Below are 10,000 nucleotides of genomic sequence, written 5' to 3' on the forward strand. Positions count from 1 at the left end.
GCAACTTTGTGAGGAAATCACAAGACAAACTGTTTTTTGCTGGCGGTTCATTTAAACAAACTCACAAACTAACTAACTAACTAACTAAATGAATGAATGAATGAATGAATAAATGAACACCACATGCACGGCTTCATAGGCAAGGTGCACTTCCTCCATGCTGCAGGTTTATAAGGCCTGTTTGCAACAGCGTCTCTCGCTTACGGCCATACCACCCTGAGAACGCCCGATCTCGTCTGATCTCGGAAGCTAAGCAGGGTCGGGCCTGGTTAGTACTTGGATGGGAGACCGCCTGGGAATACCAGGTGCCGTAAGCTTTTTGTCCCGGCAGGGGTGCTGTTTCCACGTGCAACTTTGTGAGGAAATCACAAGACAAACTGTTTTTTGCTGGCGGTTCATTTAAACAAACTCACAAACTAACTAACTAACTAATGTTGGTTTGGTTCTTTTATCCAATCTCATGCTACCAAACCGCGTGTTCGTTGAATGAAGAGAATAGTAGACAAATGAAATCTTAAGAAGTTTTAGTAACAGAAAAAACAAGATACTTGGTACAGAGCTCCGGAGGCTTAACCCTAACAACAACAATGTGTTATCAGATGCCAAGTCTGATCTATCTGTCCCTTACGCCATCTTAAATACAGAAACAAACAGTAATAAAATATGTAGATGTCTTCTTCCATGTCGTCCTCCTATTGGCTGTCCGATGGTATAGCCTTCCCCGTTTTAGGCTAATCTGTGGCAGGAAACAAGTCCTTATTTGGCCGGGAGCCAAATAGTCCATCCTCCTCTTGATCTGGTCTGCTGGAAACTTTCCTGCCATAAAACCCTGAGGTGAAAAGTTCGTGTTCCCGTGCCTGAAAGGGTCACAAACTTTATGGGGGGTAACAAATGCAGTTTCTGTGTTCACCCCAACTTTGATCACCCCAAGTCACTGTTCCTGAGGCTTAATCAGTCAAACAGTATCTGTCTTTACTCCGAGGTTCTGAATGGTACTGATAAGAATGGGCAAATGATTATAAGAGGACTACATGTATTGACATTCATTACATTTAAACATTTAACTAACTATAATACTTCTAACACATAGATACAATATTTGCTAATATACTAACTCTCACTGCTATAATGCATTAAACTAAATATAGAATCACAACAGTCCCCCTTTTGGCCTAGCCTCCACTAGGCCAACCATAAACCACCTCAGAACACCTTAACAACTGCCTCCTCTTCCAAATCCTCCATCAATGGCGCTCTCTCCTTCTGAAATTGAGCCATTTGGTAGGGTGGGGGTTGTTTACCTTCTAATGCAGTAACAATAAGTCGATTACATAATGAGCGAATACACGGAATACAACAACAACCACACAAAACTAAACTAGTTACAGCTGAAATTAATGAGATTAATACAGATACAATAATCACTTTCCATTTTCCAAACATTCTATCTAACCATTTTCCCAGAGGATTATCAATGCCCGAATTTTCCTTCAACTCTTCTGACAAAGTCCTCAGGCCTTCTAGCGCCCGAGTTACTGAACCATCCGGGGCTGTGTTATTAGGAATAAAGGTGCAACATTGATCACCAAACATAGAGCAGACACCACCTTTTTCAGCCAGGAGCATATCGAGTGCCATCCTGTTCTGAACTGCCATCAGCGAGGTGGCCGCCAGCTGCTCTGAAAGACCTGCAACAGCATCCCGAGTGAGGTTAGCCAGTCTCTGAACATTATAATGTATGTAATTAATCCGATCTATGTTTTTATTTGGGGTGACAGGGAACAACGCAGATAAAATTGGAATATTCTCAAATCCCGATGCCACCTGGTCAACCAATTTATACTCATCTGGAACACCTCTCGGAACCCCAATAGCATTGATGTAGGTGGGCGATCTCAAGTGGGATCGGCTGCTAGGGTCACTCTCCCTCCCCTGGCTCGTGGAGCAGGCACCCCCTTTTGACCCCAAAAGGTCAATGATAGCAAAAGTCGTAAATGGCGCCGGTGCCTGACCATTTGGAGGGACAACAGCAAAACAATTCCAACCCCCTTGATACCAAAATGGGTCTGCACGATGTACCATCTGAGCGTCTCCATTCCTACTGAGACACGTTTAGTTGCTTTTAGACGGCGCAAACATTGGTGGGGCTGTTTTGTTTGACATCACTAGGAAAAGGGCTGATAGAGTAGTACAATTAGGAGGATTATCATACAAATGCAAAGAAAGCATACATTGAAATCCTTGAGGGTCAGTGTCAATCAATAAGGGTGCCGGAAATGTACGCAGAACGGGACGAGCTGAGGAACAAGCCACACAATTTGTCATGTTTCTGTCTCTAACTGTGGCTTGTATCCATTCAATCCAAATGTTGGTATCACCATATCCCGTCGCCATCCGGACCACATTTCCTGCGGTCAGGTTTGTCACATCAATGGCGATAACCTCGGCCAACCCCCTCAACACAGGAATCGCTGTTGGTGCGGGACTTAATGCCACTGGGTCAATCCAATTAATTTCTATAATACCTTTTGAGTCCTGACCTGCTGCATTTACACCTAATACTAAAAACAATCTGTCACCTGTCCCGTCCAACCTCCTTTGTGGAGAATACTGCATATCCCTGATGGAGAGTAGCAGTGGATTTAAACCCCTATGTTTCTGTCCCCTCAACTGTCCCCTAGTAAATGTTATCTTGTCCCTATCATCCTTCGTCCAAAATGCTGGGACACTGGGACTCCAGTTCCGCCCTGTATACCAATGTACATAACTCCAATTTGGACACATTTCCTGAACCACCCCTTCCCCATATAAACAAGTATAATGCACCACGCTATACATACATATATACATCATAACTCCTCCATCCCTCTGGATTTCTACAGCCTCCTCCTACATCACACAAGTCAAATTGAAATGTAATGTCACTTCCCCTAACATAATTTAACACCATCCCTGTGTAACCTAAACAAATCTCACCTATCCGCCCCTTGCACAAACCTAATAGCACAGGCAGTAATAAAACCCAAAACTTCATATTGTTTCCTGTTGATGTTCTTCACAGTTACGAAGTGATCTCCGAGGTGCAGCTGCCGGTGTGCACTGGCTCCAGTGATACCAGGTTTCACCTTTGCCCTGCAAACGAACAGTGTGGGTCGTACGCTCCACTACTTAGAATGGTCCTGTCCACCTCGGCTCAGTCCACTTTCTCTTAATGGCTTTCAAGAGAACCCACTCCGATGTGTCTGGAGTCCCCTGCTCTCCTTCACCTGCGGCTCCCAAGTTTACCTGTTGAGAGAAAACTTAAGAGAAATGCTATTAGTTTGATCACAATAGGATTATATGTCAAAAACAGTGATGGATTTAATAATAATTATCTGCTCTAGGTCCCGGAGAGGGAACACCCACCCGAGCTCAAAGGGGGTGAATCCTGTCCGGGAGATAACAGATCTTGCTGACATCAGGGCTATTGATAGCACCTGTGTCCACCTCATTCCACTGTGAGCATAAACCTTGCCAATTTGCTACTCAGCATTCAATTCATTTCCAGATTACTTTGTGATTAGTCATGAGAAACTGTACAAGAGCGTGTTTGAGGCCTCACGCTTCTCTTCTTCTTGGAGGTCTTTTAAATGTGAGTGCCAATCTAATCTAATTATTGTGGGAAAACCATGTGTGGATATATCAAATAATGAGAAACTTTATTATTGCTTTTTACTCTTCTACTTTTGTGGGAACCGCCTCCTGCCAGCAAGTGTATGCATCCACTGCCACCAGGAAGTATCAGAACCCATCTACCCTATCAATCAAATCTGTGTGGTCTATTAATTTTTTCTCACCCTGCCATTAGTGTAGTGGAAACTTTCCCTCATATGGCCAAATTGTTAACCTCACATTGGAATGTGTACATATCAAAAATTCTTTGCTAAACAGATACCATGAATGTGTCAGATGCCTCATCATTTGTAGTTTCCCACAGTGTATTAGGCCGTGGGCCTCTTCCAAGACAGCACCTATAAGACCGGGCGGGAGAACCGGTCGGCCACCTGGGCCCCGCCAAATGCCTTCCACATTCACAGCCCCCTTTGCCTCCAAACTGTCTTCTCATGTAGGGAGGCTCCCTGTTGTAGATGAACAAGAAAATTACACGGAGCTCAAAATCTCAAGGCAAACAGAAAAATGCATTGACCTAATCTAAACACAACAATTCATATTGCGGACTGAATGCTGTCAAATTTGTCTCATGTCTTATAGCAGAGTCCGATGTCATAAGAAAAACTGATCTACCTTTCTTGCTCCCACTTCATATGCTGAATCCGTATAGTCACTCTCTTTCCCTTTCTCCTCGCACCTATGTTGTTCACCTTCCCCTGTACTATCTGCCATGTTAATCCCTTCATGTGTGGTGCAGTTCAAATCTTGTCTATCCTAGTCTGTCTGAGTGATGTCATAGTAAATGCTGCTGAGCTAACTAGTGATACTACGCTATGTGTTGTTTGCACTGTCAGGGCGTGACCCATCTCTGCATGTGCTGTTTTTTGCTGCCATGCCCCAAGCTTACGTTATGCTTACATACACTTTCCTATCTCCCCCTTTATTCTGAAAGAGAACACCGTTTACCGTGTGTTCTCCTTCAGAAATATCTAAAAGAAAAGGTCTTTATGGTCAGGGACTACCTATCTTTGGATGGCGAATATGACAACTTTGGAAACTGTGTGTCCACCCAATCTTGAACGAAGACAAGGCGTTTCATTACGTGGCCTAAATCTCTGGCCTGATGCTCAGCATGAATTGCCAGTAGGTATGAGGATAGGCCTCTTCAGCCATCCCATACCACTTCATCTATGCAGCCTACCTGAGCAGCCACACACCCGGGATTCATCAACAGACAAGGGACGCATGGACCCAAAGGTCCCTTCCAGTTTGCTTTCAAATGCATCCCGTAACACTTCATTTTTATCACAATCGTAGATTTAGGAGGCATGATAGGGGTCAGCAGGCAGAGTTAAAGGTCGGAGCATAGACAACCAGGACTTTCAGCTTTGAACAGCAACAGTCTGCCAGTTCCAGGGGATGTTCCAAGTTCCAGTTCTTTCTTTGACTGTTGCTGAATTAGCATCCATTCACATGCGACATGTGGAATTCAGTTCAGTTCATCAGGACATCTCGCTTCTGTGATCTGCCAGCGCCTCATCCATATGAACTTCTGGTCACCATCACTGAAAGTCATCACAGTGACAATCCCCCTGCGTGCACTGGCCTTGTGGAGCAGCTCCTGTACTGGGAGCTTGTTGTTGTGGAGGACCCCCAGCCTGGAGGGTGTTGCCTTGCCCTGCTGTGGGCCAGGTAGGCGGGTCCAAGTCTCTCTGTGCTCTCTGCTGTTGTGCTCATGCACAGCTGTTTCACCACTGTCATCTTTTGTCCCCAGCAGTGACACTGATCTCAGCCGTAACCTGATGCCGCTGCCCCGCTCCTTACCCCCTTCTGCATCACCCAACTCTGCCCCCTCTAGGACTGCCCCAATAGGTGTCAGGAAATCAAATTGTCTGTGTTTGTCCCTGAGGGAGAGCCTGCTGAGGCAGCTGTTGGACCATTTGAAGGTCCTTCATTTTTCCTCCTTCCTTTAATCATTGACTCCACGCCTGGCCCCATCCAACTTGAGTTTCAACAACTGCTCCTGAGCTGACATAACGCTGTTGTTTTGCTCACCTCTTTTCTGAAGCAGAGGGCCCTGGAATGTTATCTGGACTCTTCTCTGCCTCCCTGCAGGCACCTCCTTATCACTGTCACTAATCAGTTGGTTCAGCATCCATTGACACTGCTCTTCAACAGACCAGGGATAGGGAGAAAAATCTCCCTGATCCCAACAACCTTTATTACCTTCCATTCTAATTATTTATGTATTTATTATGAAATTATTTATTTATTATGTTCCCGAGCGAGCTTGAATGTGAATGGCTCCGTCGGCCAATTCAGTGCCTCAGTGAAACAAGCTTTTAGGCTGACTTTAGTTGGCCCGGTTTCACTCTGGGGTTAATTCCCAAGGTCAACGAATCTTTTAATTCACGTTCAATTTCTCACTCATATACCACCCACACAATAATATTCCTTGGATGCCGGGCGTGTCCATTCCCGTAAATTGCATTCCAAGTACCACCCTTTTACTCAGCTTATTCCCCAAACACTTCCAACATTTAACGTTATAGAAATAACAAAATGAAATTAAACCACTAAATTTATTCCTCCTAGCCTTACCTCGTCACAATTAAAACAAAACAAAAATTCAGACCGGAGTCCTACTTTCCGAGCATTACCTCGTCGCAATTAAAACAAAACAAAAATTCAGACCGGAGTCCTACTTTCCGAGCATTACCTCGTCGCAATTAAAACAAAACAAAAATTCAGACCGTAAGTCCTACTTTCCGAGCATTACCTCGTCGCAATTAAAACAAAACAAAATTCAGACCGTAGTCCTACTTTCCGAGCATTACCTCGTCGCAATTAAAACAAAACAAAAATTCAGACCGTAAGTCCTACTTTCCGAGCATTACCTCGTCGCAATTAAAACAAAACAAAAATTCAGACCGTAAGTCCTACTTTCCGAGCATTACCTCGTCGCAATTAAAACAAAACAAAATTCAGACCGTAAGTCCTACTTTCCGAGCATTACCTCGTCGCAATTAAAACAAAACAAAAATTCCTACAAAATGATTCCAAGTATCTTGCTCCTCTATCTAGGACACTTCACAGAACACTGACGACCACACTTTAGAATGTCCAATATGCAGCACTTTGTTTTAAACAGGTGTCTGCTTACCTTTTTTTTGTGGCCGGCCTGTCATCATCAGATGTCCCCAGAAGTGACCGTTGTGGTGTTCAATCTCAGATTCCCTTGTCCTTCCTCATCACGTCGGGGTCACCAAATTGTTGGTTTGGTTCTTTTATCCAATCTCATGCTACCAAACCGCGTGTTCGTTGAATGAAGAGAATAGTAGACAAATGAAATCTTAAGAAGTTTTAGTAAAAGAAAAAACAAGATACTTGGTACAGAGCTCCGGAGGCTTAACCCTAACAACAACAATGTGTTATCAGATGCCAAGTCTGATCTATCTGTCCCTTACGCCATCTTAAATACAGAAACAAACAGTAATAAAATATGTAGATGTCTTCTTCCATGTCGTCCTCCTATTGGCTGTCCGATGGTATAGCCTTCCCCGTTTTAGGCTAATCTGTGGCAGGAAACAAGTCCTTATTTGGCCGGGAGCCAAATAGTCCATCCTCCTCTTGATCTGGTCTGCTGGAAACTTTCCTGCCATAAAACCCTGAGGTGAAAAGTTCGTGTTCCCGTGCCTGAAAGGGTCACAAACTTTATGGGGGGTAACAAATGCAGTTTCTGTGTTCACCCCAACTTTGATCACCCCAAGTCACTGTTCCTGAGGCTTAATCAGTCAAACAGTATCTGTCTTTACTCCGAGGTTCTGAATGGTACTGATAAGAATGGGCAAATGATTATAAGAGGACTACATGTATTGACATTCATTACATTTAAACATTTAACTAACTATAATACTTCTAACACATAGATACAATATTTGCTAATATACTAACTCTCACTGCTATAATGCATTAAACTAAATATAGAATCACAACACTAACTAAATGAATGAATGAATGAATGAATGTTTTTTGCTGGCGGTTCATTTAAACAAACTCACAAACTAACTAACTAACTAACTAAATGAATGAATGAATGAATGAATAAATGAACACCACATGCACGCCTTCATAGGCAAGGTGCACTTCCTCCATGCTGCAGGTTTATAAGGCCTGTTTGCAACAGCGTCTCTCGCTTACGGCCATACCACCCTGAGAACGCCCGATCTCGTCTGATCTCGGAAGCTAAGCAGGGTCGGGCCTGGTTAGTACTTGGATGGGAGACCGCCTGGGAATACCAGGTGCCGTAAGCTTTTTGTCCCGGCAGGGGTGCTGTTTCCACGTGCAACTTTGTGAGGAAATCACAAGACAAACTGTTTTTTGCTGGCGGTTCATTTAAACAAACTCACAAACTAACTAACTAACTAACTAAATGAATGAATGAATAAATGAACACAACATGCACGGCTTCATAGGCAAGGTGCATTTCCTCCATGCTGCAGGTTTATAAGGCCTGTTTGCAACAGCGTCTCTCGCTTTGGCCATACCACCCTGAGAACGCCCGATCTCGTCTGATCTTGGAAGCTAAGCAGGGTCGGGCCTGGTTAGTACTTGGATGGGAGACCGCCTGGGAATACTAGGTGCTGTAAGCTTTTTGTCCCGGCAGGGGGTGCTGTTTCCACGTGCAACTTTATGAGGAAATCACAAGACAAACTGTTTTTTGCTGGCGGTTCATTTAAACAAACTCACAAACTAACTAACTAACTAACTAAATGAATGAATGAATAAATGAACACAACATGCACGGCTTCATAGGCAAGGTGCACTTCCTCCATGCTGCAGGTTTATAAGGCCTGTTTGCAACAGCGTCTCTCGCTTACGGCCATACCACCCTGAGAACGCCCGATCTCGTCTGATCTCGGAAGCTAAGCAGGGTCGGGCCTGGTTAGTACTTGGATGGGAGACCGCCTGGGAATACCAGGTGCCGTAAGCTTTTTGTCCCGGCAGGGGGTGCTGTTTCCACGTGCAACTTTATGAGGAAATCACAAGACAAACTGTTTTTTGCTGCCGGTTCATTTAAACAAACTCACAAACAAACTAACTAAATGAATGAATGAATGAATGAATAAATGAACACCACATGCACGGCTTCATAGGCAAGGTGCACTTCCTCCATGCTGCAGGTTTATAAGGCCTGTTTGCAACAGCGTCTCTCGCTTACGGCCATACCACCCTGAGAACGCCCGATCTCGTCTGATCTCGGAAGCTAAGCAGGGTCGGGCCTGGTTAGTACTTGGATGGGAGACCGCCTGGGAATACCAGGTGCCGTAAGCTTTTTGTCCCGGCAGGGGGTGCTGTTTCCACGTGCAACTTTATGAGGAAATCACAAGACAAACTGTTTTTTGCTGCCGGTTCATTTAAACAAACTCTCAAACTAACTAACTAACTAAATGAATGAATGAATGAATGAATAAATGAACACCACATGCACGGCTTCATAGGCAAGGTGCACTTCCTCCATGCTGCAGGTTTATAAGGCCTGTTTGCAACAGCGTCTCTGGCTTACGGCCATACCACCCTGAGAACGCCCGATCTCGTCTGATCTCGGAAGCTAAGCAGGGTCGGGCCTGGTTAGTACTTGGATGGGAGACCGCCTGGGAATACCAGGTGCCGTAAGCTTTTTGTCCCGGCAGGGGTGCTGTTTCCACGTGCAACTTTGTGAGGAAATCACAAGACAAACTGTTTTTTGCTGCCGGTTCATTTAAACAAACTCACAAACTAACTAACTAACTAACTAACTAAATGAATGAATGAATGAATGAATAAATGAACACCACATGCACGGCTTCATAGGCAAGGTGCACTTCCTCCATGCTGCAGGTTTATAAGGCCTGTTTGCAACGGCGTCTCTCGCTTACGGCCATACCACCCTGAGAACGCCCGATCTCGTCTGATCTCGGAAGCTAAGCAGGGTCGGGCCTGGTTAGTACTTGGATGGGAGACCGCCTGGGAATACCAGGTGCCGTAAGCTTTTTGTCCCGGCAGGGGGTGCTGTTTCCACGTGCAACTTTGTGAGGAAATCACAAGACAAACTGTTTTTTGCTGGCGGTTCATTTAAACAAACTCACAAACTAACTCACAAACTAACTAACTAACTAACTAAATGAATGAATGAATGATTGAATAAATGAACACCACATGCACGGCTTCATAGGCAAGGTGCACTTCCTCCATGCTGCAGGTTTATAAGGCCTGTTTGCAACAGCGTCTCTCGCTTACGGCCATACCACCCTGAGAACGCCCGATCTCGTCTGATCTCGGAAGCTAAGCAGGGTCGGGCCTGGTTAGT

The 10,000-nt window shown here is 44.7% G+C and overlaps 8 non-coding genes across 8 annotated transcripts in view; all 8 read left to right on the forward strand.

Annotated features, from left to right (window-relative positions):
- Positions 1 to 198: 198 nt before the first annotated feature.
- LOC142878279 (5S ribosomal RNA) lies at positions 199 to 317 on the forward strand. Its single transcript, XR_012924553.1, has one exon. It is a non-coding gene; the product is annotated as a 5S ribosomal RNA (ribosomal RNA).
- A 7,528-nt stretch (positions 318 to 7,845) lies between these two features.
- LOC142878290 (5S ribosomal RNA) lies at positions 7,846 to 7,964 on the forward strand. The gene has a single exon (XR_012924564.1). It is a non-coding gene; the product is annotated as a 5S ribosomal RNA (ribosomal RNA).
- Positions 7,965 to 8,185: 221 nt separating this feature from the next.
- On the forward strand, positions 8,186 to 8,303 carry LOC142878599 (5S ribosomal RNA). Its single transcript, XR_012924860.1, has one exon. It is a non-coding gene; the product is annotated as a 5S ribosomal RNA (ribosomal RNA).
- A 222-nt stretch (positions 8,304 to 8,525) lies between these two features.
- LOC142878302 (5S ribosomal RNA) lies at positions 8,526 to 8,644 on the forward strand. The gene has a single exon (XR_012924575.1). It is a non-coding gene; the product is annotated as a 5S ribosomal RNA (ribosomal RNA).
- A 222-nt stretch (positions 8,645 to 8,866) lies between these two features.
- LOC142878313 (5S ribosomal RNA) lies at positions 8,867 to 8,985 on the forward strand. Its single transcript, XR_012924586.1, has one exon. It is a non-coding gene; the product is annotated as a 5S ribosomal RNA (ribosomal RNA).
- A 226-nt stretch (positions 8,986 to 9,211) lies between these two features.
- Positions 9,212 to 9,330, forward strand: LOC142878326 (5S ribosomal RNA). The gene has a single exon (XR_012924598.1). It is a non-coding gene; the product is annotated as a 5S ribosomal RNA (ribosomal RNA).
- Positions 9,331 to 9,563: 233 nt separating this feature from the next.
- LOC142878338 (5S ribosomal RNA) lies at positions 9,564 to 9,682 on the forward strand. The gene has a single exon (XR_012924609.1). It is a non-coding gene; the product is annotated as a 5S ribosomal RNA (ribosomal RNA).
- A 242-nt stretch (positions 9,683 to 9,924) lies between these two features.
- LOC142878349 (5S ribosomal RNA) overlaps positions 9,925 to 10,000 on the forward strand; it is a 119-nt gene continuing 43 nt past the window's right edge. Inside the window, exon 1 of the ribosomal RNA XR_012924620.1 lies at positions 9,925 to 10,000. This exon is cut by the window's right edge and continues 43 nt beyond it. This is a non-coding gene — a ribosomal RNA (5S ribosomal RNA).

The sequence above is a fragment of the Nelusetta ayraudi genome, unplaced genomic scaffold (assembly GCF_046127955.1).
Source record: "Nelusetta ayraudi isolate G7.1 ecotype Tasmania unplaced genomic scaffold, CSIRO-AGI_Nayr_v1 ptg000135l, whole genome shotgun sequence".
NCBI classification, from domain to species: domain Eukaryota; kingdom Metazoa; phylum Chordata; class Actinopteri; order Tetraodontiformes; family Monacanthidae; genus Nelusetta; species Nelusetta ayraudi.